This window comes from Nyctibius grandis, chromosome 8 (assembly GCF_013368605.1).
Source record: "Nyctibius grandis isolate bNycGra1 chromosome 8, bNycGra1.pri, whole genome shotgun sequence".
NCBI lineage: Eukaryota > Metazoa > Chordata > Aves > Nyctibiiformes > Nyctibiidae > Nyctibius > Nyctibius grandis.
In genome coordinates, this window is record NC_090665.1 from 47,929,064 (window position 1) to 47,956,578 (window position 27,515).

General features: G+C 45.6%; 1 protein-coding gene across 4 annotated transcripts in view; it reads right to left on the reverse strand.

Moving 5' to 3' along the window:
- Positions 1-27,113, reverse strand: part of JAK1 (Janus kinase 1) — a 65,728-nt gene extending 38,615 nt beyond the window's left edge. For all 4 annotated transcript variants that reach the window (XM_068405875.1, XM_068405877.1, XM_068405876.1 and 1 more), the window contains exon 1: positions 27,022-27,113. The gene's annotated coding sequence lies outside the window, so the exon portion shown is untranslated. The remainder of the gene's footprint in view (positions 1-27,021) is intronic.
- Positions 27,114-27,515: the final 402 nt, after the last annotated feature.

Sequence of the window (27,515 nt, forward strand, 5' to 3'; positions counted from 1 at the left end):
CTTGCGTTCACTTACTGAGTGCTTCGGGCCAGACTAACGTTTTACAAACCCACTCAATTCACTGTCGCACTATGAGAACCAGCCGCGTTCGCTTCCTGTGCTTTTCCAACGCAACTTCAGCTGCTTCTCTGAATTTCGTGACGTGTCGGCTATGTGGGAAGCAGTTTCTCAGCTTGCCCAGAAAGCTGCGTGTTCATTTACCACCTCTATTGTCCCGTCTGCAACGGCCGTTGCAGATGCATACGCACGCACAGAAACACAAAGCCACTTTTTCCTCTGTATTATTATTCCAGCCTGATGCTCCCTTGGATACAGATTTGGCTTCTATGAGAGGAATATTGCAGTCTATTGCAGTCTACAACTACCTGAAGGGAGGTTGTAGTAGAGTGGGAGTCGGCCTCTTCTCCCAGGCAACTAGCGATAGGACAAGAGGACACAGCCTCAAGCTTGGCCAGGGGAGGTTCAGGTTGGACATTAGGAAGCATTTCTTCTCAGCAAGGGTCATTAGCCATTGGAAGGGGCTGCCCAGGGAGGTGGTGGAGTCCCCATCTCTGGAGGGGTTTAAGGAAAGACTGGACATGGCACTTAGTGCCCTGGTCTAGGTGCCATGGTGGTGTCAGGGCAATGGCTGGACTCGATGAGCCCAGAGTGCTCTTCCAACCTGATTGATTCTGTGATTCTGTGATTCAGTGACCAACAATTTTTATAGCTTGCTTCTAAACTATAAATGTGTACTGAATCCTTTCTCATTCACAATTTCTGGTATAATAACAACTTTAAACCATACAATTCTTGAGAAGCTTACAGTCGTTAGTACATCTTCGTGTACTCAATACTAACCACTTTTCAGCTAAGCACTATCAGCCTCCTCGGAGGCAAATACATTCACGTATCATGCTTCAAGCCATCATGGAAATCTACCAAATGATGACATGATTTTTATGTAATTACCACGCAGCCAATACTCCAAAACCTATTACACGCAAACTAGAGGAAAGTTCATTTACTTTTTTTCCCCCCACAAGCCAACCATCTACAAAAGAGCTTTATTACTAAGACTGATGCTAAGAGGACTGAAGGGGGATTCCAGACTTAAAGGGATTTACATGGACAATCTGTTTTTATTCCTGCCTGCGACACAGCATTAATGATCTTTTTCCTTCCTTTATGTTCTCCTCCACGCCGCTCACCTACGTCCCCTCTCCGTGCCTGTGCTAGCATGTAGCTAGCGGTTTGCACCTTTCAGATGTGATGGAAGTTCGCTGGCAAAGAGCCACGTCATCTTCCCAGCAATGAAGCAGATCTTCAGGAAACGCGGCCTCTTCCTGGTGGCACCGCACTGATTTAAGGGGTTTCCTGAAGTTCAGTTCAGATGTGTGAAAAAACTTTCAGGAAAATCAGTCGGTGTGGCAAAGATCTCCACATCCACGTTCGCTTGGAAGAGGAAGTGTGAAGGGTGTGCAAAGCTCGTTCCTTCTGGGCTTACCTGGTGAGCCTCTTCAGGTCACTACAACTGGACGTGGCAAAACTACACATATGCTCTTCATGCCCCAGTTAAAAGCTAAAACTTCAGTGAAAGCCAATATAACGTGCCTCACAACTGGTGCACGCAGAGTGAACACAGGGTCACGTACGGCACCTCCGCTAATGCATGGCAACTCTTTCAACTCAAGAGTCTTTGGTCAAACGCCCAAGCCAGCAGTCAGCACAGCACTTGGGTTTATGAGGAGGTGCTGAAGCCCAGGGAACAGCTCTACCTCTTCCAACAGAGAAAAACATGCTGTAGTCGTTGCACAGATCCATCAGGAAGGCAAGGATGGAAAGGAACACAGAAAGCATGGAAGAAAAGCCATGTCAACATGTGTGACATTCTCTCTCTGCTGGCTGGAAGACTACAGAGGGCTAAGGTCATCACAGAGCTCACTGCACCGTGGATGTATGCAGCAAGAGCAGTCACCTGGCTGGGATGGTGCTGGGATTCAGGAGCATAGAGAGGACTTAATGTTCAACAATGTGCCAGGACTTCTACAAAGCCTCAACACCTACCTTCCTCCTCCACAAAACAACCTAGTAATTCAAGCTCCCTTTGCTCCCTGAATATTTAGGAGCTACCAGCAGTTTTCCTAAGCAGGAAAACCCACCAGGAAGGAGATGAAGCACTGTTATTGTCCGTACTTTCCAGATGATGGTCTGTAACTGCAGATCAGCTCCTCTCTTTAACCGAACTGGAGCAAGAAAGCTCACTTCATCCTGCTCTCCCACCCCTTAAAATCTCAGAGAAGCCACCATGCTGAAATGTTTGACGAAGAAACCTGATGTCTGGGAACTTGCTGTGCACCTACAGGTTCTCGTCCAAGTTCTCTTCCCAAGTCAAGAGTTTTATAAGCCACAATCCATCCCACCTCCACCTTATTCACTTAACTGATTTCATCTGCTCAAGCAGTCCGTGCAGGTGGAGAAGAGATGAACCCCAGGTCCTAGACATGCCATCCTGGCACCGCACTGTTCCACACTCAACACTGTTCTGTTGGGTAATTGCTTAGACTGAGAGTATACCTGGGAGGGGGCTGTTGGTACCCCCTGTTGCAAAACCACTACATCACCTTTGGCATAATACTGAGATGATACATCCCTCCAGGGACAATGACCATCTCCATGATCCACTGGTGCTCCTCAACAAGAGAATCCTACATTTTACTTGCTTTTAAGGAAAAAGAAAGCTTAGATTTATTACGACAGCACCCAGACTTCCGATCATGTCTTAGATCTTTAGCAAGAAACAAAACAAACCAAGCAAACAGCTGATGTCTAGCAAAGTCGAGACTGGTGAGGTGGCACAAGAAACGCTATCGGCATGTCTCTTCCACAAATGAGTAGAGGAGAAGGAGAAATTAAATGACTTGCCCACTTACCCAGGAAATCAGCACCAGCATTGGTAACTAGCCTGGGTCTCCCACGTCCCACTTGGCAGCCTCTAACACGAGAAGCAGAATTAGAAGCAATAGTTCCTCCAAATACCAAGGGCCTGAGTAGGCAGACTTGACACACGCTACAGCTTTCTAGTTTGAGAGTATGTAAAACGTGCAAAGGGGCTGGGACTTCTTGGTGACCACAGAGCTACTGCAACGCTCCCCTCCTCCGAGACTCACCGGCTGTTCACAGACCCCTCTAGCAAAGCTCCCAGCACAGTAACCACACACGGTCATTTCCCTCGTGTTCAGCCCTGTAGCCACTTCCTTGAGAGCAGCTACAGATGTTCTTAACCTTTTTCATTTTCAAATCGTATCACAAAATGGAGACTCTTGTCCCAGTTCTCTCCACCCCCTGCTTCCTCCTCCCCGGAGCTGGGCAGCACTAACTGCACAGGCTGCACATTACGATGGTGGCAGCAAAGAGGGACTGCAAGCAAGCCCCACGCTCCCTCCTCATCCTCTACACCATCCCCCACCATCAGCCACCACACGCATGGAGGTCACCCGGCCTCAGAGAAAGAATGGGTGAGAGAAGAGGTTTTGCTACAGCAAAATTTCTTTATCCCAGAGAAGGAACTTGCCCAGCATCATCCTGCAATGGGACTGAGCTGCCCAGAAGCAGTTCACAGAATCAGTCAGGTTGGAAGAGACCTCTGGGATCATCAAGTCCAACCATTGCCCTGACACCACCATGGCAACTAGACCATGGCACTAAGTGCCATGTCCAGGCTTTTCTTAAACCCCTCCAGAGATGGGGACTCCACCACCTCCCTGGGCAGCCCATTCTAATGCCTAATAACCCTTTCTGAAAAGAAATTCTTCCTAATGTCCAACCTGAACCTCCCCTGGCCAAGCTTGAGGCTGTGTCCTCTTGTCCTATCGCTAGTTGCCTGGGAGAAGAGGCCGACTCCCACTGTGCTACAACCTCCCTTCAGGTAGTTGTAGACTGCAATAAGGTCACCTCTGAGCCTCCTCTTCTCCAGGCTAAACACCCCCAGCTCCCTCAGCCGTTCCTCGGAGGTCAGACCCTCCATACCCTTCACCAGCTTCGTCGCCCTCCTCTGGACTCGCTGGAGTTCTGGCACCCCAGCATCTCCCAAGGAGCACGAATTACTGATGGCAAAGAACAACCTCAAGCTGACAACAGCAGTCCTCAGAAGAAGAATGAACTGAAATACTGGCAGCTCTTTGCATTCCACCTGGTTTAAAAATAAGTGTCACTAACTTGTTGCCGTAAGCACTTAAATCACTTACAAAGGTCTTAAAGAGTTTTATCAATGTGGTCAACATCTACTCTGCATATGGCAAGACACTCGAATCCCCTAGACTGCTTTACTCACAAAGATTTCTGGTAGTCGCGTGCTTCCTGTGGTGGCTTTGCACTTTGGCAAGTGTTTTTTGATGGTTTGCCTTTTTCTTTCTTTTTTTTTTTAATGTGGTGAGAAGATATTGTTGAAGTTCACTCTTAAGGGCTCACCATTTAAAACTAGTCATAAACAAAAGCAAACAAAACTTGACCAGTTATCTTTGCCTTTCTGTTCAGAGCAAACCACCAACAAAGACATCCCCTAACCAACAAACATTCTTTCTAGAATATAGTTGCAAAACCATACAATTTCATAGCAAACTTTGGATTTGCTGTTGACAGCAAGAGCAATTTGATCTTCAAAGTCTTCTTTGTGATCTCTGCTCATCTTTTATGAAGTTAAAACCACCCTGCTGTAATGCTGGTAGCCCCAATACTGGCACACTGCATGCAAGTCTGGTTGGAGAAGGTATGGCCAGATGGTACAAGAACAATCTCAGGGTTCAAGACAGTGTCTCAGCTAAAGCCCTTTCTGTTAGGCACTCACTATATATAATTTTGATGCAACAAAGTAAAAAGCTAAGATTTGAAGCACAGAAATCTCTGTAAAGCAGCACATGCTCCAGTAGCGGAGGAGGTGCTAATTGTAGCTGTGTGGTCCCATCAGTCACAACGCAAAAACATGTTTCACCACGTGTGATGGCCTTTACAGAACAGGAATAGAGCAACAAGAAAAATTTCAATGAGATTCCAGATCTGAGCACAGATCACTTCTGGTCTTACCAACAAGGCTCCAGGTTAATCCAATTTGGCAAAAAATTCTGAGGTACAGCCTGGCATACAGCTACCAAAAGTCACCACCCTCTTCCTCCTGTCCTCACCTGAGCTCACCAAGCTCCTCTCGCCGTGGCACACCTTTCCTTCAGTTAGCTCAACCTAGCTGCACAGATCAGCACGTGGCTCTGCTGCAACCAACACTACCACTGAAACCAAGAAAGAAAAACATGCATCATCAACAGCAAAGAACTTTCAGGTGGGACTTCTGCCCTTCAGGCAGAAGCCAATTCCTGGAAAACCTGCCACCCAGCAGAGCAAAACTCAGCAATGGGAAGAAACAAGAGCTTAGCTTCAGTTTTTCTCTCCCCCTCCTTTCTCCCAGTACCTGCATAAGGGAAGAACATGGCAATACCAACTAACTGCTAGCATTCACATGGTGTTCCCTCACTGAGAAGGACTCAAGGGGACTCCAGGTGGTCTTTCTTCACAGTGTGAAGCCCTACTACATCAACTCCTGACTGTGATTCCAGGTCTAAGCTGTGTTATGATTTCTGCTACATCATGCAAACCACCACCTCCAGGTGAAAGTAGACTGGAGCTCTCCTCTCCATGACTGTAAGGAGTGTGACTCCAGCTTTCCCTGCCCATCCCACTGGCCACCCCATGCCCTGTCTATGGGGAAACTGCTCCTTCATATCAACGGATCATTTTTTGTTGCTTGTGAGATGATTTATACGCAGATGTTCTCTTGCAAACGAGTTAGCAAGCGTTGCCATGGAAAGCCGCAGCCCTCTGAGATCAATTTACAGAAAGAAATGAGCTCTACAGCAGCTACACCAATGCCACCAGAGCTTTGAAAATCAAAGACACTGACCTCCAACTAAAACCTGCTTGCTGGGAAACTAACGAAGGAGATTTAGCCAAGGTAACACTTCAGTCTTCTCTTACTATACCTGTTAACTCCTGTATTTTGAGGAAGCTTCTGAAAGGCAAAGGCTGGACAGAGAGGCCAGCACACGTGTGAGTGGGTGGGCTTCAGAATTGGAACGGTCTCTGCAGACAGCTCACTGTCACTTTAGCTAACGAGTCCTAATGCCATTTTCCCGACACAGTGTTTTGTTGTCCGTGCATGCTGAAACAAACTAACGAGGCACATTCACTGAAAGGGTTGTCAAGCACTGGAACAGGCTGCCCAGGGCAGTGGTGGAGTCACCATCCCTCGGGGTATTCAAAAGACGAGTAGATGTGGTGCTGAGGGACATGGTTTAGTGGTGGCCTTGGTAGTGTTGGGTTAAGGGTTGGACTTGATCTTAAAAGGTCCTTTCCAACCAAAACAACTCCATAATTCTATATTCAGCTCAGTGACCCACCCTTCAGTGGGTTTTGCCTTGGCTCATGTGAAATCTCACTGAACCACATTCAAAGGGTTGTGCCAGGGATGGGTGTTCAGGAGAGGGCAGCGGGCACTAAGGCAGTGCCATGCCAGCACCCTGACACCCGCTTTCTCACGTGCACCGCTCCATTAAATGCATTTAAATGGCATTTCCTACTGGGTCCCACCAGTACAATGAGAGTAGGAGGAAGATCAGTCCAAAAGGAAAACCAAAGTCAAGTTCTGATACCGCTATTTGGAACTAATTGTATTTTTTAACTTTTATTTTAAGCAACTACTTCTCAACAGCGCAGTATGTATCCACTGGCACACTCATAGCTGTGTGTATCTTTCAAAGTATGTGTATGACTGGAGATGAGAAAGACTTACTGCCGTTGAGACATCATTTTTAATACAATTAGGAAATACAGTTCTTTATTGCCCACCTGCTGGGATAAACACACAGAGCAATTCCTTTTTATTATTGACTAACCACCAGAGTACACCTGTATGAATAGTTACCTGTAAAGACATCTATCCCTATTAGTCAGAGGAAGGAATTTTGACTAGTTAATTGGCTTGTCTGAAGCAAAATGACACAATACTGAAGTCCCTCTTCTCAGTCCATTTTACAGATTTATTTTCTGCTCTCCTCACCACCTCACCAAAGCCAGAGCTTCTTGGGGCAGGCAGCAGGTCAGCTCATCCACGAGGTCCCTGCAAGGGCTGCTGTGCTCCACGCTGCAGCCTTACCACCAAGGACTTCTCGTGCTTCACTTCACGCGTCCCGAGGCCAGGCAGGGGTGGCTGCAAGTGTGTGCAAAACAGAAGAGTGCAGAGAATGGTGTATAAAACCACCTTTAGAGAGTGATAAAACTCGAAACTGGTTTATTTTCAGTCTCTGCCTGAAAAGCAATGGGGTAGGCACTCATCTTTTCTCTTCACAAAGCCAGGGCACAGTTACAGCTCTTCTCCCACAAACGAGCAGGACACCTAACAGCTGAAAAATGAGTTTACACTGACCTTTACTCACCTCTGTCTCAGGTAAATGGTTTCTTAAGAAAGAAGCTGTGTACAAAACAGGTTTCCCAGCCAGAGATGAGAGGGGAGCCTGGCAATACTTGCACCTTGCCCCGTTTCCCATATGTCTGGCTAAACACAGACATCTGCCTTTGAGCTAGACACTGTATGCTCCTCTCATTGTCAATCTAGACAATTAAGTCCAAGGTGTGTTTTATCTTACCCTGAAACAGAAATCTGAAGTAGGTCGGATGAGGTTTCTGACTCTTTCCTTTCCCTGAGAAGGGATTTCAGCCATCTGCATCTAAGCTTGTCTCTTTAGACTGCAGATTCAAAAGCTGGACTCTCTCCCAGGATATACTTCAGTTTGCTTGCAATTACTTTTACATTCCCAGGCTTTAATGAGTCCTTACATTGCCTACCTTACTTTAAAAAGAGGAGGTAAGCCCTAAATATCACCTGTAAAGGTGATAAAGAAATGACATGGTACAGATCTCACCCTAAATCCTTTTTTCTCTGATCCCAACTGCGACAAGACTGGAAAAAAACATCATTTTTCACAGCTGCAGGCTCTTTTCTTCCTAAAGATCATCAAATACAAGCAAATTGGCAGAAGCCACTTGAAACAAAGGAGGCCAATTGGTGAAAGCCAAATGAAGTCATCAACTGCTCCTTTCAATGCAAACATCTCAGATGCCCTCTGGATACCAAGACAGCACACATCCTCCACGGCTTCATACTGATTCTCCTACAGGACTTCAGAACATGGGATAGCTGTGATGTTTTGAGGGACAGGCTGCCAACTGCTGCACTTAAAGTCTTATCTAACAGTTGCTTTCTGCTTCAAATAGAGGAACACCCTGATACTCTTCTAGTATCAGTTTTATCTCCTGAGCCAACTAAAGTAACTGACAATTCAGTGTTTAAGCATGGGCAGACTTTGCCACAAGCAGCTTGTTCTGCAGGAACATGGGGCTGAGAAGGAACCCATAAATCCAGTCCATTCCTCCACCACCACCTATTAACACAGATATAAGCATTTCCCCAGTTGCACATACCTGAACTGATCATCTGAGCAAAGCAGTACGGTGTTTCAGACACCATATAAGTAATTATGGATTTTTTCAAGCAACCAAAGTTCTAACAATTATTTTCAGCAAGTTCTCTACTGAATTTCCACTATCCAATTTAACTGTGAATGCTATGGCTTGACGTGCTGTACTTGCTATAATTAAGAGAATTGCTGGTGTGAGTCTTTTGGCAACTATGAGCTATATCCCAGTATCGCCCTGTCAAGCAAACTAAATATTTACACTCAATTCATTCAATCTCATGGACAAATACATATGCTATTTTTAACTAGCCAGCTAAATGGGAGTAAATTTTACATGTTTACTGAGCTGTGCCAACAGTGGTTCAAAGGTGGGAAGACACGTCAGTGGCTTTAGTGTACGATGGTGAGCAGTGGGACTTTGGTTTTCTTTTCTGAGGGAGTCCTGTTTGGGTTACGGATTTGAGAGTTTGTACTGCAGATTGCACAACTATCCTATCGCTGATGGTTTGGTCCCTGGCCTTTACACTCACCCATACCCAGACAGACTCCACTACACCCAGCCTTTGACACAGAGGTGTGGCAATGCACAGGATCTCACCCCTCACAATGATCTAAGTACTTGTCTGCCTAGAAAGTCTTACACCTCATCTGTTTTACCAATCCCATTTAACTCTTCTACAAAATTCTGGCAGGGCTGAATCATCTCATGTTTATCTACAGTTCACTGATTTCTCTTTTTAGAAAACATTTGTTGTCCTGTTTCTGCAGTTGCTGCCTGGTAACTAGGTGGTCTTCCCTTCAGCACTCTTCCAAGCACAACTGTAAGGTCTGTTCAAAGTCAAAGATCACGAGAGGAACATAAACTTTTACATTTTCAGGAGTCTATCTACATTCCCAACAGTGTCTTTATATTATGAAAATTTCCAGTAGCTCACTGTTTCTCAATTTCCAGTTTTGGCCAAGAGCAGTACCACAGAAGTTCATGGCCAATTCACTTTTCAGTCCACGTAGCGTTTTATTTCAGCTCTCTAGAAGCACACAGCAGCAGACACCGCTTAGCTGCAGTTCTCCCTCCCTCTCTTGAGGCCTCTCCCACCACAGCAGCTTTGGATGCAGGACCATTACACGGCTGCCGTGACTCAACACCAACAAACCACTGGGTCTTGTTTTGCTCCTCCCCACTGATGAGTCCCAAGATATTAGCTGTACATGCCACAGGTCAGCCCTTCTTCCCAAGAGGCTGATAACAAAAGTTCTCTTGGCTTCAACAGCTCAAGCAGGCCCAGTTTATCCATGCTCAACCAAAGAGCCTCTGGTCTGAAGAACTGGGACCCCAACCCCCCTCCCCAGCTCCAGTGTCAACACAAAGCTCAAGGAACTTGGCTGCACACTGGGAAATTTTTTCAGCAGCAAGAAAAAGGTGACTTCCAGCCACCCCACTGCTGCTCAGCAGCAAACACCCCAACCCGTGGCTACAGCAATTTCTGCAACACCTTGCCAAGTGGTGGGGAGGGTGGGGGAGAGGCAGGAGCAGACCTGTGTAACAGCGAATCCACAAGCCACACTCTTGCACCTTCTCTGGCCCGAGCCCAAATCCTCACTCCGCAGCAGTAAACAGGAAGCCACCGCTGAACTCCATGACACATACACGCACCCCAAGCAACCTCCTCACCTCCTTCCTCCTGCAAATACAGCTGTCAACATCTGTAAAGGAGAGTGTCTGTATCCGTAAAGAAGGGAGTCAGGGCTGCACCTCACTGGCCATCAGAGCTCCACGAGCTGAACATGCTGCTGTCCTGGGCAGGGCAGCACCCAAAGGATTATGTAAGTTGCAAGCAGGGTTTTACAACAGAAAAGCTGTGACTTGTATATTCCATTGTGGCTAAAACCCAGGAATATTTTTTTAATATACTAAATCATGCCCCTTATGAAACAGACTTCCACCTGGTACGATAGAAAAGCACCTCTAGATACTACCACGCTACTCATCACCACCCCTCCTCATAACTTCAGCTGTGCCACTGCTGATCTGGTTGTAAGGTCTGGCCTCGATGCCTATTTATCCAGAATCATAGAATCAATCAGGTTGGAAGAGCCCTCTGGGATCATCGAGTCCAACCATTGCCCTGACACCACCATGGCAACTAGACCAGGGCACTAAGTGCCATGTCCAGGCTTTTCTTAAACCCCTCCAGAGATGGTGACTCCACCACCTCTCTGGGCAGCCCCTTCCAATGGCTAATGACCCTTGCTGAGAAGAAATGCTTCCTAATGGCCAACCTGAACCTCCCCTGGCCAAGCTTGAGGCTGTGTCCTCTTGTCCTAGCGCTGGTTGCCTGGAAGTAGAGGCTGACTCCCACTGCGCCACAACCTCCCTTCAGGTAGTTGTAGACTGCACTAAGGTCACCTCTGAACCTCCTCTTCTCCAGGCTAAACACCCCCAGCTCCCTCAGCCGTTCCTCGGAGGTCAGACCCTCCAGACCCTTCACCAGCTTGGTCGCCCTCCTCTGGACTTGCTCCAACACCTCAACATCTTTCTTGAATTGCAGGGCCCAGAACTGGACACAGTATCCGTGTAGGTCTACATGCAGTGCTGTGAATACTGGACTGCAGTCCTTCTGGAAGCATCAAGCAGAAGAATTATGCTGAGACCTAAAACTCTCAGAAAAGGCAGGACTGAAGACATCACTCCAAATCAATAAAATAAGCTGTTGCCATGAAAAGTGGCTTTAAGACCTTACTACAGCTTTTAACTACCTTTCCTGTAAAGAGTCTAGTACAGTAAATGTGAGTAAGCAAATATTAAAAATAGCTAAGCAGGAACACTCTTGTTCAATCACTTTTAGCTCTGACTCAAACGTGTGTGACTCACCCCGAGTACCTCCTGCCGTATCTACTTTCCCAGTGCTGGCTGTAACACCTCTCACTTTACACACTGGACACCACCACTGCCGACCTCGAGATCTCCAGGACGGAGGGGTCGTGTGTGTCAATACTCACTGCTGAAGTTTCATCAGAATTTTCTACACGTTCTTTCAACCTTCAATGATCATTTCTAAGTAAATGACTCACAGGATTACGCTACAAATGGACCGAAAGCCAACATTAAAAAGGACTAGAAATTAAGGAGCTGTCATGCTTAAATCACTCTCAAAAAGTGTGACAGGCAATTACCAAGCATCTTGCTCCAAAAAGTACTTTCTCACCCTCTCGCCCTCCTAGCTGCAGCCACGCCAAGTTACCGAGTCGCCCTCCAACAAGATCATCCTCCTAGAAATCCTCAAGTTGGGTAGACAGGCTTTCTGAATGCGGGATCTCTGTAGTTCTTTGTTCAAACCACCCAAAAAAACAGAGAAAAACCCTTCTGAAGCAAGTCGTGGTGTTATTTACTGGAGTTTACAGGAACCAGTGGCCACATATAGGGAATTTCCACATATTAAGTTTGTAACTTTTATACTTCGACTGTACGTTCACGATCAAAACATCAGAGGAGAATGGAAAAGGCATTACAAAACCTTCCTAACAGATGTACAATTTAGTCAAGACTAATCAAGCTAATCAGATATCAATTACAATTGTTTAATACTACATATATACTACAGGTGGCAATACGTGATCCCATGTATTTTATATATATAAGCAGTCCTCCAGAACTATTTAGGTGCTTAAAAATCATATATACCAAAGTCTTTGCCAGATTTGCAGTAATAACCCCTGACCCAAATAACTTAATTTTGACACTTAAAAGTGATCATAAAGAAAATTACAAAGGGAAGAAGAGACAGAGGCCAGTGGCAGCAAAACAACACAATATAGTTATCTATCCATCACAAGTTACGTCAAGTTTTTATTAAACCTTCACTTCCCACTGACAAAATAACAACATAATGTTTCTTCTGGGGTTGAGTGGCTTTTTTGGACATCAAGGGAAAAGAAAATGCAGGAAGAGAATCACTAACCTGAAACCTTAAGAAAAATACTTGGTATTTTAGGGAAGTCCCAAGTTGTTGAGTGCTATATTTGTGCTACTTTATTAGGTATCTTATGCATGAATTATTCATAGTAACTTTTTCTCTATATTGTGTTGTGCCAGCCTTAAAAGTTATCACTTTCTACTCTTCTTTGTCAGGAAAAATATAACATGACTGGTTTGGGGGATGTTTTCAGCATAACTTAGGAGAAAGAGAAGATAGATAAAACGTTATGCCCCACCTGACCCGTTTGCTTAATTATCAAACAGCGTTTGCCTGCTTCCAAATCTAACAAAAACCAGCAGTAATAAAGTCTGAGCTCAAACTGTCGAGTCAGAAAAACAGGAACTGTGCTCTAGAATTGGGGTTTCATATTTCCCCTTTTGAACCCGATACCAGAACTAACAATACATTCTGCGTCTAAGAGACCACGAGACACAAAACCATCTGAATTTAGGGGGGAGGGTAAACTTAAAATCAATTATTTGCTGCAATGACTCAGTTCTAACTTCAAGTAAACAGAGAGAGTCGCTTCACATACTGTGTATTCCTTTTCATCCTTCCACGAATGAGAAAATACAGAAGGGTGAACACAGCTGAAAATGAAGGGCTACTGGAGAGGTCCTCCCGTGAAACCCCACCGCCAGGACACCAGGAAAGACTGAGGGGAAAAAAAGAGGAGGAGGAGAGAGGCAAGTCTGAGGAACTTTAAATCACACCTCTCCCCTGTTTACACACTGTGATGAAACTGGATGTTTTACAATTACAATCCCAAAGCCTGGATTTCAAAACTAAAAACCACGGAGAAAAGGAACTTTGAAAAACCAGCTGGGCATTTCACGCTTTGCCCCAGGTCTGCAGACAATTTGCAAATACCACAGTGCAGCTATTCTGGGCAATAAATATTTAACTGTAGCGGGCAATACTTCCTACAAATAATATTTAGAGGGGAAAAAAAGCTTTTGGGAGCAAATCTGTCTCTTAAAGCACATGCACTTCTGTAGAAAATAATGAAAAACAACAGCAGAAGGTGCCCCGTGCATATGCTGAGCACAGAGCCTGTTAGCTCAGCACCCCAAGATGGCTACTTAAGCCTTAGCTCTAAATACTCTTAACCATAAAAGTACTTCCTTTTTTCTGTCCTTAAAAGGAACTTAGAAATTTATTTGCAAGTTAACACGCAGGAATCCTAACAACAAAAGCGCTTTCGAATTTCATTGTGTTGTTGGTTTGTCCTAACATAGAAATATCCCCAAGTCTTAAACTGTTCAGCCTCTACAAAAACTAGAAATACCACATCAGGCATCTCTCAGCGTTTAGAGGAGGATTTTAGGGAGACAAGAAGCTTCACTTTGACCCACTGCCCTAAATCACTGGCTTGCCAGAAGGCTGTTACCCCATGAAAAACCAACTCAAACTTAAAATGCATCAACACGTTAAAAGAATCATAATGCTTGACTGGTTTCAGGATTTAAAGACCAGTCTGAATTGTAACCTAACACACTGAAAGAGGATTTTAGTAAACATGAAACAAATATTAGTTACGTTAAGTAGATCTCTGTATTGAAAGGTTAACTAGAGACTTGAGAAAACTCACAGAAATCAGTTAAAAGTGATCTCTATGAAATTTTTATTTTAGAAAAAATATCTGTAATTCCTGTAATAACTTGGATATATCACCCCTCCAGCAGTTTTCTTAAGCAAGCTGAGAATTATCATATGAACTTCACAGAGAGGAAATACTCTGTTTTTAAACAACTAATCAAAATGTTTCCCTCTGTGTTACAACATAGAAATTTGGCTGTAATCCAGACGCATTTCTGCCTTGGTGTTTACTTCTGTATTGCAAATTAAAACTGGTTCATTTTCTCAAGTGGCTGAATGAACATAAATTGTACTTAACCAGAAATTACAAAGTCAACATTTCTTTTTATGTATGTGACTTTCATGCATATGGAATGGTTATCTTTAATATACAAGGTTATTTGCATTTAAAAACAGCCTGCTGCACTCCTCTATACCATTCTAGACACAGTCTTTCTATGCAAATAGAAAGAAAAAAATATTTCCCTCATTCTTAAGGGGAAATAAACTCAAAAAACCCCAGTGTGCTGTCGGTCTAGAGACATTCAACAAGTCAGCAGTGCACAACTTGCCACTTCCACGTCTGTGCACCATGACAACTACCACCACAACACCCAACAACCCACCCGGTGAACATCACCTTCGTACCTCCCTGAACGCTGGGCTGGAGGCTCCCGGCACCGTTTCTGAAGTGTCCCGAGGGTCACACAGACCACACTCCAACCCAACCGAGAATCCAGCAGCAGGGCTCCATCCTCACGGGCGGCTGAGGCATGAAGCGGGGAAGAAGAGGGGATTTCGGTGCTCGCCACAGTTTCTCCTTTCCCCTCCAAAGCTCAGGATGGGAGATCATCTTTGGAGATATATTTAATAGTTTCTGCTCTAGCAGGATCCTCACCCACATGGAACAAGGATGCTCACACCATGCCCATCCCACTCTGCGCAGCTCCGCTCCTCTCAAACCACAGGCTCTTGAGCAGAAAAAGAGGTTCTCAATAATGCTTGCCAAAAGGGTTCACACACAATCTTTTTTCTTAAATGCACACCTACAGTTCCGAGAACCTCAAATTTCTCATTTTCCGTTTTCTTACCAAACACCAGAAAGGTGACTCTCAGCATCCACTGGCTTCCAACAAGAACCCACAGCCTTTTCTTTTTCCCCCTCCTGTGTTCAATTAATCTCTCCATCTCTCTTGAAAATCTGAAAGCCTAGTGGAACAAGACATGCAGAAAACTCTCATGAACAAATTCACCTGAATTTAAGCAAAAAGGTCACAAGCCTTTTCCACAACATCACCACGAGTAGAATTCAATTCCTAACACCCGCAAAGAGACAGAAATCTGTGTGCCACTATTTCCATGCCGTTCGTAACAAGGAAGTCAAAGTACACCTAGAGATTCAAGAGAGATTCAGAAGAACTGCTCTGTATTTTTTTCTTTGATGATTTGTTTTGTTTGACTTGTTTTAAACACATCAGAAATACCAGACCACCTTTTTTTTTCTCCTCAAGAAATCACTGAAGTCACTGAAATCAGGGCAAAGGACTTCATTTGGCTGCTTTACACTTTTTGTTAGTTATCATCACATACTTGACCCAGACCTCTGAAAAATAACTTCTGACAAAACCTCTGAAAGAGCCACCCTGTCATTTTAGCTAGGAATGATGAAAGCTTCATTGAGAATTACAGAAGCCAAAACCACCATTTTTAAATCTTGTAGATTCGTTTCTGTTTACTGTAACAAGAGAGCAAACAGATGTGGCAAAGGAAACAGAATAAGCATACCAGATACTCCAATTACATTCCTTCCTAGTTATTATCATTTACTTATTTTTTTAGAGGACTGACACAGACAAATTTACCCTGGCAATAAATCCAACTACAGAATTAAATTAAAAATGGACATATCGAGGTGTTAATTTTATTAAACTACAACTTCCATGTCACAGAACGGCTGAGGTGGGAAGGGACCTCTCGAGATCAGCTGCTCCACGCCCTGCTCAGGAAAAGAAAACAGATGAGGATGAAATTATGATTTTTCTTTGCCTAAATCTAGTGCCTTCAACTTAGGACAAGACCACAGCTGTAAGACCATAATATGAAAAAGAAAAGAGCACAGAATTATTGCAAAATTAATTGGACTGAGCCCTTCCTCCTCCTCCTCCCACCCCTCACATTACTCATGCTCACATATAAAAAATGAACTTGTGTATTTTTTAAAGGTCACAGCTTCTGGAAATGAACTGGATCAAATGAAAATCAAACCAGAAAGATACACCTCAGCTGTAAACTAAAAAAACTTGATGTGAGACTCAAAATGCAAAATCAAGACACAACTACTACAGCATTTCCAAGTCGTCAGTCTATCGACGAACGCTTACTACTGAGGAACACCCATCACACCAGGCTTCTCCACTTGATTTGACTTCTCAGGTCAAATTCCCAATAAGGTACCTTCTCCTCTTACCCCTTTAAGACATTTTATAGCTCATCTCTAATTATGGAGGAGACTAAGACAGATGGAGGAAAGGGAATTACCCCATTTTAGCACATTTTATAATGGGATGTTCACGGAGTAGACTGCTTGCTGCTCTACAAAACTATGCCATGTTAACTACCCTTAAGAAGAGTCTGATTCTAAAGTCAGTCCTGAAAAATTAATCTCTATTAACACAGAGATATAACATATTAAGCTTCTTAATTAAGCCTTTGGTTGGGGCTCAGCAAATTATATGTTAGTGTTTGTAGGCTGTGCCCTCTCTATGAGTACACACCATGAGATGCCCCACTAAAACCAGCAGAACAGCTTTGTAGGACCATAAACTACTCTCAACTTTCCCCATCTCTAAACCTGAGTAACAATTGGTTTTGAAAAAACAAACACCTTGAAATCGTCTGGGAAAGCTGATCTCCACTGTTCCTAAAAACTTCTAATCCGTATCTAAGAAAGAAGATGTTCTTTTAAAGCATCATTCAGTCACTAGGACATACCCTAAAACACTTCTAAAATTACTCTGGCTGTGAGATGTACACGCTTTGTAGAGGCAGCACAGCCTGGTGAAGATGTCACTATTTTACTGGTGGTTACCAGTCTTTGCTGGCACAAAAAGGAAGCGTACACAGTTCAGCTGTGGGGAGGGTGGCAGGACCTTCCAGCAGAAAGGGAGTAGTAAACCCCTCGGGGATGGTAACATCTCAAGTGCATACGTGCAAGCTGTCTTGGCCTTGAATGCAGCACTAGCGATGACTAAATGGCTTTAAAAAGGTGAGCTGAAATGGGTGATAAATCTTATTTCCAGCCGGAGCCACGCAAGAAAGTCGTAGTTCTACCAAAAGCCTTTGCCAGCTTCAGCAGAATTATCAGGAAGAGACAGTGGTTTGCATCTCAGCTGGGTTTTAAAGGCTGAACTCACCACAAAGCTTGGGACAAATCAAGTTCTTCATATAATTACTCAACTTCACTGATATGCACCAATTTGTGCGAAAGTGAACTTGTGTAAACCTCTAAAGACATATGGGAGTTGGCAGCGTTTATGTACACAAACAAGCACAGCAGTTTACATTAACCGCTAATTAAACTTTATCAAGCAGTTAAGTAACAAAGATATAATGGATTGAAAAAGTCCTGAGGAATTTGTTCATCAGAGAAAGCATGAAACAATCTCAAGGCATGCGACGAGGCTGTGCCAGCACAGCAGAGGTGAAGGCAATGCATGATCTGGATTTCTCTCCCTACAGAGGCCGAGTCCTACCACAGGTTTATAGGTTGGCACGTCCTGCTCTTGTCACATAAAATTAATTCTCCAAGTATACAGAGAGAGAGGGTGGTTCTATAGCAATGCTTCTCTGCACGCTGAATGACGCACAAAGCACATCATTAGGTACATCTTGTGGTGCAAGTCAGGTCTACAAAGAATTTTGCATATGCCGGGCTATACGGAGAAGTTAAAACTGCTCCCACTTAAAAGCACACCGGTGTTTCTTAGGCAGGATTTTCACAGTACAGTGTCCAAGTCACAGCATCACAGAATCAACCAGGTTGGAAGAGCCCTCTGGGATCATCGAGTCCAACCATTGCCCTGACACCACCATGGCAACTAGACCATGGCACTAAGTGCCATGTCCAGGCTTTTCTTAAACCCCTCCAGAGATGGGGACTCCACCACCTCCCTGGGCAGCCCCTTCCAATGGCTAATGACCCTTGCTGAGAAGAAATGCTTCCTCATGTCCAACCTGAACCTCCCCTGGCAAAGCTTGAGGCTGTGTCCTCTTGTCCCATCGCCAGTTGCCTGGGAGAAGAGGCCGACTCCTACTGCGCTACAACCTCCCTTCAGGTAGTTGTAGACTGCACTAAGGTCACCTCTGAGCCTCCTCTTCTCCAGGCTAAACACCCCCAGCTCCCTCAGCCGTTCCTCGGAGGTCAGACCCTCCAGACCCTTCCCCAGCTTGGTCGCCCTCCTCTGCAATCGCTCCAACACCTCAACATCTCTCTTGAAGTGCGGGGCCCAGAACTGGACACAGGATTCAAGGTGCGGCCTCACCAGTGCCGAGTACAGAGGGACGATCACTTCCCTAGACCACACATCCCTGTGGAAAGCAGGGGAGGGAGCTGATGGGAAGCCTTCCGAGCTGGAACAGGTATCCATCAGAGCTAATTGCTCAGCCAAAGGGGTGACATGCCCCGACAGGAGTGCCTTCAGGTGATCTGCAAGGTGAAACCATGGCCTCGCCGACATCCCGGCAGCACCGCTTACCTCCTCCCTCCACACACACACACCGTAAGCTAAGAAAAATGTGGGCTCATTTTTCCCTTAATTTGACAGCAAACTTGTAAGAACACAGCCTGATTAACCTGGCGATACCACACACGCTCACCGCAAGGTAAGCTTTCAGTCAACACCAAGGAAGGCGAAGAGTTAATCCACACACAGCTGAACTAACACGACTGGCACCTTCGGGTTTAGCTGTTGAAGGCTGTGCTGGCATATACTGACGATTCAGGATTTAAAAGGTGCCTTTTTTTAAGAAACCTGAGCCCTCTGTTTGCTGATGTATCTTGCTTATATAGAAGTAACTTGGCCGTGTTGTAAGTCACATGTACAGGAAGCTGAAAGGGCTGTAAAACCCACAGGGCTTTTTTTTTTACTTGGCAGAAGATAGCTGTTGTTCTTCTGTGAAAATGAACCTCTTGAAGTCAACTATCCCTATATGTCCTTTCACTTACCACCTGTGGCTTTGGCAGTGAAATCAAACCCATTCTCTCCTGTATTCATCAATTCCACACTTATAAGAAAGGTTCATGGCCGTGAATTACTACGAAAATACATTCTGGTATAAAACAACACAAGGTGATTTTTGACAGGTGATGCTGGTGGTAACACAAAGGCTTCCAGGTGAGGATCCTCCCAGCTGGCAATGCTCATGCTAGCAACTTAGATGTACAACATGTTCATCAGGCTATGGGGGCTTGTTCTAGATCATCCATAAACACAACCTCTATGTTCCCTTCATCAGGGCAATGACACAGCAGCATGAACACAAGTAGAACTTTTCTTGGCAATGAACAGTTACAACCCTGCAAAAAAATGGGGATCAGACAGGCTCCTTTTCTTCAACTTCACCAGCACTTGCCAGAATCTGGAGGAACTCTTGACTATTCCCTGTCTTTAGGGGACAGAGTTATGGAGAGACTTTCTAAAAATCATACATAACAGTCAAATAAAATACATTTAAGCCATCCTCTGCTTAAGCCAGGCACTGTTGTTTCTAACAGAAAAACAGTTAGAAAAGTCACGAGGTTATAACACCATTTCAGAAGAATGTGGTGTCCATTACCTGTAGACCACTGAAAAGAACAAGGAAGAAGGGTAAAAGACTCAAATAAGGAAAAAAATACAGTTTAATACAAATGCAACACAAACTAATAGCGGGGAAAAAGCAAAAAGGCAAACAGTGAATTTATAATCTTTTGTTTTCAGAGGAGAGGATAGCTCCTGTAGAAGAGTGCTCCAGCACAGCTTACAGAGCTGTAAAGGGTGACAGCGAAGGCTGATACGCACAGGTCAGGCTCGCTGATTTAACTGTCTGGTTCCTTCTGAACTTTTAAACTCTCTAAACAGATGGGCTCTGGCAATTTCAAAATTATTAGCATCTGGTTTGCCATACTTTGAGGAAAAGTGAAATACAGAAGTGTTCAGGAAGTGAAAGGTTCTTTCTCGTGCATCTTCAGTAAACACGAAAGACGTTGAGTGTACAAGGAAACCATATAAAGTGAACTGCAAATGCCAGCTTACAGCTGTTCTTGATCAAAAACCTCAGAACTGAGCGTGGCCACACTTTCTTTCCACGCAGGAGGCCACCAGCTTGAGTTAACATGTGAGAGCTTGACATCGTTGGAGTGAGTCCAGAGGAGGGCGACCAAGCTGGGGAAGGGTCTGGAGGGTCTGACCTACGAGGAATGGCTGAGGGAGCTGGGGGTGTTTAGCCTGGAGAAGAGGAGGCTCAGAGGTGACCTTAGTGCAGTCTACAGCTACCTGAAGGGAGGTTATAGTGGAGTGGGAGTCAGCCTCTTCTCCCAGGCAACCAGCGCTAGGACAAGAGGACACAGCCTCAGGCTTTGCCAGGGGAGGTTCAGGTTGGACATCAGGAAGCATTTCTTCTCAGCAAGGGTCATTAGCCATTGGAAGGGGCTGCCCAGGGAGGTGGTGGAGTCCCCATCTCTGGAGGGGTTTAAGAAAAGCCTGGCCATGGCACTTAGTGCCCTGGTCTAGTTGCCATGGTGGTGTCAGGGCAATGGTTGGACTTGATGATCCCAGAGGGCTCTTCCAACCTGATTGATTCTGTGATTCTGTGATCCCACACAAAAGAGCAGATTGAAATGTAAAAGACTGAGCCTAATGCAACACTTAAGCTAGATGGTACCGTTCACTCTACTTTTGTTTTTCCCTTAAACATCTAACACCCTACAAACTAACAGAGCTTTATCAAAACACAAAAAAACAAAAACAAACAAAAAACCTGCTTTGAATTTGTTCTTATACTCTGGTAAAACCCAGAGGAGTAGACACAGGTATTTATGGATGGCAAGCAACAGGAAGTTATTCAGACTGTACAAGTGCCAAGGCTTTTATGGCTTGTTTTGTTTAATGCATCTCTTTGTGCTGTTAGTGTCTCAAAATGAGCATAAAAGTTAGTGCTGCCAAATTAATTTCCTGAAAAACTGAGTCCACATACAAACAAATTTCTTGCAAGTGCTCCCTCTCCTCCCTCACTCCCCTGTCCAAGTCACAGATCTAGCAGAGTCTGCTTCATTTTCCTTACCTAAAAAAGTAGAAGGCTTAGATCTGTCCTTCCTCCTGCCATGGAAGAACTGCTGTCTCCAGCACAACCTCACCCACCGTAGCTCTCATGGCAGGTCTAGGTACAACCTCTTAGGCTGAACAGGAATTTTTTCCTGTTCAAAAGAGCATGAGTCAATATTCCCTCAATCTCAACTTCCATCCAGTAAAATGAAGCGGTTTAAAAGATCTGAATGGGAAGACCAGCAAAGTTATTTTGACAGAATATGCCCCAGATTGAAGGGTAATTATTAAGAGCACTGCTAATAAAATTAAATACTTTAATACCCTGATAATTCCAACTGGACCACCTGATGGGCAATCCAGATTCAGTCTTCAAATAGCTGGACATCACAGGAAACAAAACACTCAAAGAACAGTTTAAACAGCACCTGGTGTCCAAAATTGATAAAAACTTGCACTATATTCATGTATTGGTGCCTCAACAAGCCGGGGCCCCCCTCAGATCCACTCTGCAAACAAGGGAGATTGGGTACCACAGTCTGAGGAATGGGCAAATTTTCCTTTGGGAGTTTTCTCCTGGGAGTGTGAATAGCAGTTGATGGTTAGATTTTGTGTTCAGAGGGAATTAAGCCTTTGGGGACTGAGGAGAAACATGCTGATGGAATAAACAGGTTGCTTAGCCAAAGTCAGGCGCTGGGCAGTGACACAGCTGAGATTACAACACCCCCAAGGCTTCTAAATCCATCGAATGCTGCATTATATGCTTATCCACCTGCAGTCTGACTCCTTAGCTTGTGAACCTTCCCGTCCCCTCCTCCAGTACACACACACAACTGATGTCTCGACTCATGGTAAATCCTACATGCTTCAAAAGTCAGAGAATATAGCATTAAATACCAAATTTATTCCATTTATTAGCACACCTTCCTTTATGTAGGACACCAGCTTCAAAGGAGAAGTCAAAAATACTTCATAGAGCAAAGCTACCAGATATACGCATTTATGATGGATACATTTCTTGAAGCCAGTCGCCTTGTCAAAGCTTGTTCTTTACTAGCAAGCCCCTTCTGCTACTTTGGGAGCTCCATAGCTACAGCAGAACAGTGACGTGGTATTTCTGGAAGACTCTTTGTTTACTATCAGAACCGCTGACAAAGCAGAATCAATACAACACCGAGCCACTTACTTGAATACAAATGATTTTCCTATTCTTTGGTTAGGGCCACAAAAATGATCCAAGGGCTGGAGCACCTCTCCTATGAAGGCAGGCTGAGAGAGTTGGGGCTGTTCAGCCTGGAGAAGACTCTGGGAAGATCTTACTGCCGCTTTTCAATACTTCAAGGGGGCTTATAAGAAAGATGGGGACAGACTTTTTAGCAGGTCCGTTGCCATAGGACAAGGGGTAATGTTTTTAAACTAAAAGAGGGTAGATTCAGCCTAGATTTAAGGAAGAAATTGTTTGTGATGAGGGTAGTAAAACACTGGCACAGGTTGCCCAGAGAGGTGGTAGACACCCCATTCGTGGAAGCCTTCAAGGTCAGGTTGGATGGGGCCTTGAGCGACCTGATCTAGTTGAAGATGTCCCTGCTCACTGCAGGAGGGTTGGACTAGATGGTCTTTAAAGATCCTTCCAACCCAAACTATTCTATGAGTCTAGAACTGCACTTGTTCAGAACCTTAACTCCTCAGGTAGGTTCCTCTGCAAACAAAACCTCCAATTTGATTCTTCCCAGGCTTTCACCACTACCTTGGCTCTGTGGTTCGGGATGATGTATACATCCTCCACTTTTCCAGTTCTTTTCCTTTATTTCCTATCTTACCTTTCACATCCTGCAGGGAAAAAAAAAGTTCTAACAGATCATTTTTATGGGCCAGCTGTTTTAAAGTGTAATCATATTCACACAACATGCAGAGAACCACATTTGTGTCACTGTTATCAAACAACTCGTGCATTGTCAGAGGACAGCAAAAGGAAATGACATGCAATACAAGAGGTACAGACCATACTTTCCAAGTAGAAGCTGCTCTTCCAGTTTCCTGTAGCTCAGTTTTTCTGTCAGTTACGCAACTTATGTTACATTTATATAACCAGCTTAGGGGAAAAAGAATTATTCTAGCCAGCAAAACTCTCTGAAGTTTCATAAGCCCTTCAGCATGAAGAAAATGTCAGGACCTGTTTCTTAAAAATCCACCTGTCCTCAACGGCTCAGGAAATTAAAACCACTAAATCACACTTCCTTACTTCCCCCCTCCAATTTGAATCAAGAGAAATTGCAACCAGTTTGCCCAAGAGAACCATCATCAACTTCTTTTTACAGTAACCTAGTACTTTTTAGCATTGTTTCAGGTTTTTGGAAGGATCAGGTGAATGGGGAAAACAAATACTGGATGGGGTACCTAAGGTGCTGCTAAAGACATCAAGGATGGAGCAGAATAACCCCCCCCAATCTGTCACTTCGTGTATTGTACAGAAACTACAGCAACAGATGGAAGTAACAATTTAGCTGCCAAACACCCCAAAACGCCGTTCTTTTGAGAATCCTCTTTCCTTCTTGATGAGGTTCAAGCATATTTGTCTCACCCTACTAGCAAAACTGAGCAGTATCAGCCCATGCAAAAGGCAGGCTCTGAGTACAGACTGACTGAATCATGTGCTTGAGCTGTAAAAGCCATTTTCGATCAGTTCAGCAAGTGTTTGCCATTACCAATACCTGAAATCTAATTGCATTTTAAGTGCTTTAGAGATCTAGAACAACTCTGAGTGTGTTTACAGGAATAATGCCCTATCTTTAAGAAACTGCAGACTGAGGCTACAAAAGAACAACTTGAACATTGCCAGTTTGTCATCCAGCAGAAAACATTTTGTCATTTTTAATTGCTGTTGGACATGAGACGAGTCAGGAGCCAAGACCTGACTCAGTCTTCTCTCCATAACCTGGCTCCTCAGCATGCTTTCTGGTTCATAGGTTCTCATAATGATCCTTTTCACATCTAAATACAAACCAGGCTTAAGGGTTTGTTTTTACATGAAAAAGCCTCTCAAAACAATTCAAACACCTTCCTCTTTATGTAAACACAGAGCAGCTCTTTCTTGTGCTATTCATGCCCAACACAGCATACCCATTCAAGGGTTCTCCATTTGGGTTTGTGCTGCATTTTGAACCTCTCTTCCTCATACCAAGTCGGGCAAGCAAGGTGCCAAGAAACCTGAGGCCAGTTCTGCAGGGGAAAAAGGTGTTTCACCTCCAAATCGAGGGAGGTACGTGGTAGGAAAGAGGTAAAATCTTCCTGCCCACAAGGCATCCTTCCTTCCAGCAGGCATCACTGTCAGGATGCTGCCTACGAAAACAGATTTTTCCCCTCTACCCAGAAAAGGGAAGCTGGTTTCTGTGAATTCAGTCTTTTATTTGCAAGATTGTGAACTACTACAGAAATGTCCGTCAAACTTAAAAATTAGTATCACTTATTCTCCCAGCCAAGAACCCTGGATTAGTTCCAGCCCTGCCAAGAGGTAAGGTAAAAGAATTAAAGTAAGTTTAAATTGCAGACTCTGGCTAAGAAAAAAATGAATTTAAAAGGTATGTTGATTTCACACACTGAGTCTGTCCAGTGACTGTTGAGGTACACTTCAGCTTTTTGCTTTGCAATTGACACAGGTTTGCTTTCCAAAGCTTTTGTATGAGATATTCTCTCCAGATCTTGTTTCCTATTTGTTTATTAAATTGAACAGACAAGTCAATTTGGATATACAGAAACAGCATATTCCTGAACAGTTCAAGATTTACAGTATCCACCTCTCAAAAAAGGCCGCTTTGAAACTAATTCTGAAAGGTTTCTGCAGTGCAGACGCTTCCAGGAGTTCACAAACTTAACAGTTGTTCCAGTTCTGTGTTTATATTCTTGTGCAAATTTAAACCCACTCGCCCTGGCTTTTTACAAGCGTTTCACCTAACCTTTCCCAAAGGTCAAACGTTTGCAGCTTTGCTCTGCACGAGCACAGAGTATTCTCTGTCCAACTGGGCTTTGGGGCAAATGGCTTGCAGATACTTAGACAAGAAAGATATTTAAGGAGAACTGAACTGCTAAAAAAGTACTGACAAAAACACCTGTAAAACCTGCCCAGAATCACTGATTTTTAACACCACAAATGACAGCAAGAGCCTGACGCGACCTGTTGTTTGCTCAGATGCGAGCAGCGTGTCCTGAACAGGCTCTGGATTTCAAAGCACCTGTCTCGGTGTCACCTAGCTCAAACCCAGCTCAAGGTGCAGCTTCCTGTGTGTTTTAAAAACAAGTGCCAGGAGGAAATGCCTCCCGCTCCCCATATATGGGTAAAACTGAACTTAATACTGAGCTTCAGCAGCCGTGAACAAAACGGTACCAACCTACATACATTCTGCTCAAGAACAACATTGCAGACAGTCTTCCACGAGCAAGAGTTAAACTGGGCTAATTGGAGTTAAGTTTAAACACCGACACAACTGTGAATTACTTCCATCTCCCCCCCAAAAAAAAACACCACCAAAAAAACCCAAATTTTCTTGCGCTGCACTTATCTGCCCTCCAGGTCTCTACGCCTCAAAATACACCCCCCCAACCCTAACCCATCGTTAGCCACACGCTTCCCCAGCGCCACCCCATCCTCCTCCTAAGCACGGCCTTGATGCCTGTTCAAACAGAGCCAGGTCCAGCCTCTCCTGCCACACCGAGCCACTGCCATGTTGTCTTTCTGCCACCAACCTCCACGGGTAGCAGCGGGGCTGACGTGCTTCAGACTTTTGGGTCCTGGTGCTCCTCATGTACGAGCTTTCTATATGTATTCTAAAAATCCCAACTCCACAGGATTATCTGAACAACACAGCAGTTTTCACACACATATGTGTACAGCAGAAATATATTTTTAGGTGTCTGGAGAAGGGGAAAAGTCGGCACAACTTGCCAGCTGCCAGGTTACCTGCTCCACATCCCTGCTTGTCCTCTTGGGTGACAGATATCCAGCCAACAGCTGACCTGCCTGCACGATGGAGGTCACCACCTTTAGAGGAAAGAGCACCTACAGAGGGGGGCTGAAAGATGTCCAAAAAGCGTCTCTATCCCTAGCAGAGGAACAGATGCCAGACGGACAGCTGGACCCAATCAATTTTCCAAGCCCTTAATTTGCGCAGCAGCGCGAGGCAGCAGGACCTCTAAGCAACTCCATTTGCACAGACGACCGAGGGCTCCCGTGAGCTCACGGGGGGTCCGAGCTGGCTCACGAGCACCTGGGCACGGTTTAACTTCACTCCCTTCCACCAGCGCGGAGAACCGAAGTTATTTCGTTCCGGTTCCTCCTACCACCAAAGCCCGGCCTCCCCCGCCGCGGCCCCGCTCGCCGTAACGTGGCTCTGTAAAACCCTTCCCAGCCCGGCGCCGCCTCGTCCCCCGCCGGCCCCTCTCCGCTGCGGGGAACCCAGCGGCACCGCACGGCCCAGCCCCGCCGCCGGCCCCGGGCTCGGGAAGGGGCCGGAGCGGCCGCCGGGGGAAGCCCCGCGCCGCCCCCGCGCCGTCGGCCATCTCGGGAGCCTCCCTCAGAGGAAGCACCCGCCGCCCGCACCACCCCACCCCCGGCTCCCCTCGGCCCTGGCCCGGCCGGGGGACGCGGGACCCCCCTCCGGCCTCACTCACCGCTTCCGTCGCGCCTTCGCCAGGCGGCGGGGCGGGCGTGAGGCGATGCCGGGGCGGCCGTGCCGCTGAGCCGCGGCCCCGCGGGGCTGGGGAACGGCGCGGCTCGACCCGGCCCGGCCCGCTGCGTGCGAGAGCGGAGCCCGCGGGCGCTCGGCGGCGGCAAGGCGGCGGTCCCGGCACGGCGGCGGCCGCCCGCGGAGCATGCGCCGGGCCGCGCCCGCCCGGGGGTGGTGCCTCGCCGCGGCCGCCTCCCGCTGCCCGGGCTGAGGCGGAGATGGCGGCCTTGGGCTCGCAAGTGTGAGGCCGCGCCCGGGTGGGCGGCAGGAGGCGGTCCGGGCCCTCGGAAGCCGCCTGTAGCCCTGTCAGGGGGAAAGGGAGGGGGGCTAAAATGGATCTGCCTCCTGGCCTGTGTGAGGGGAGGTACAGATGAGGAGACACACACAATTCTCCCGTCTGCACAGAAAAGAAACAGGTTTCTTCATTGTGGTTTCAAA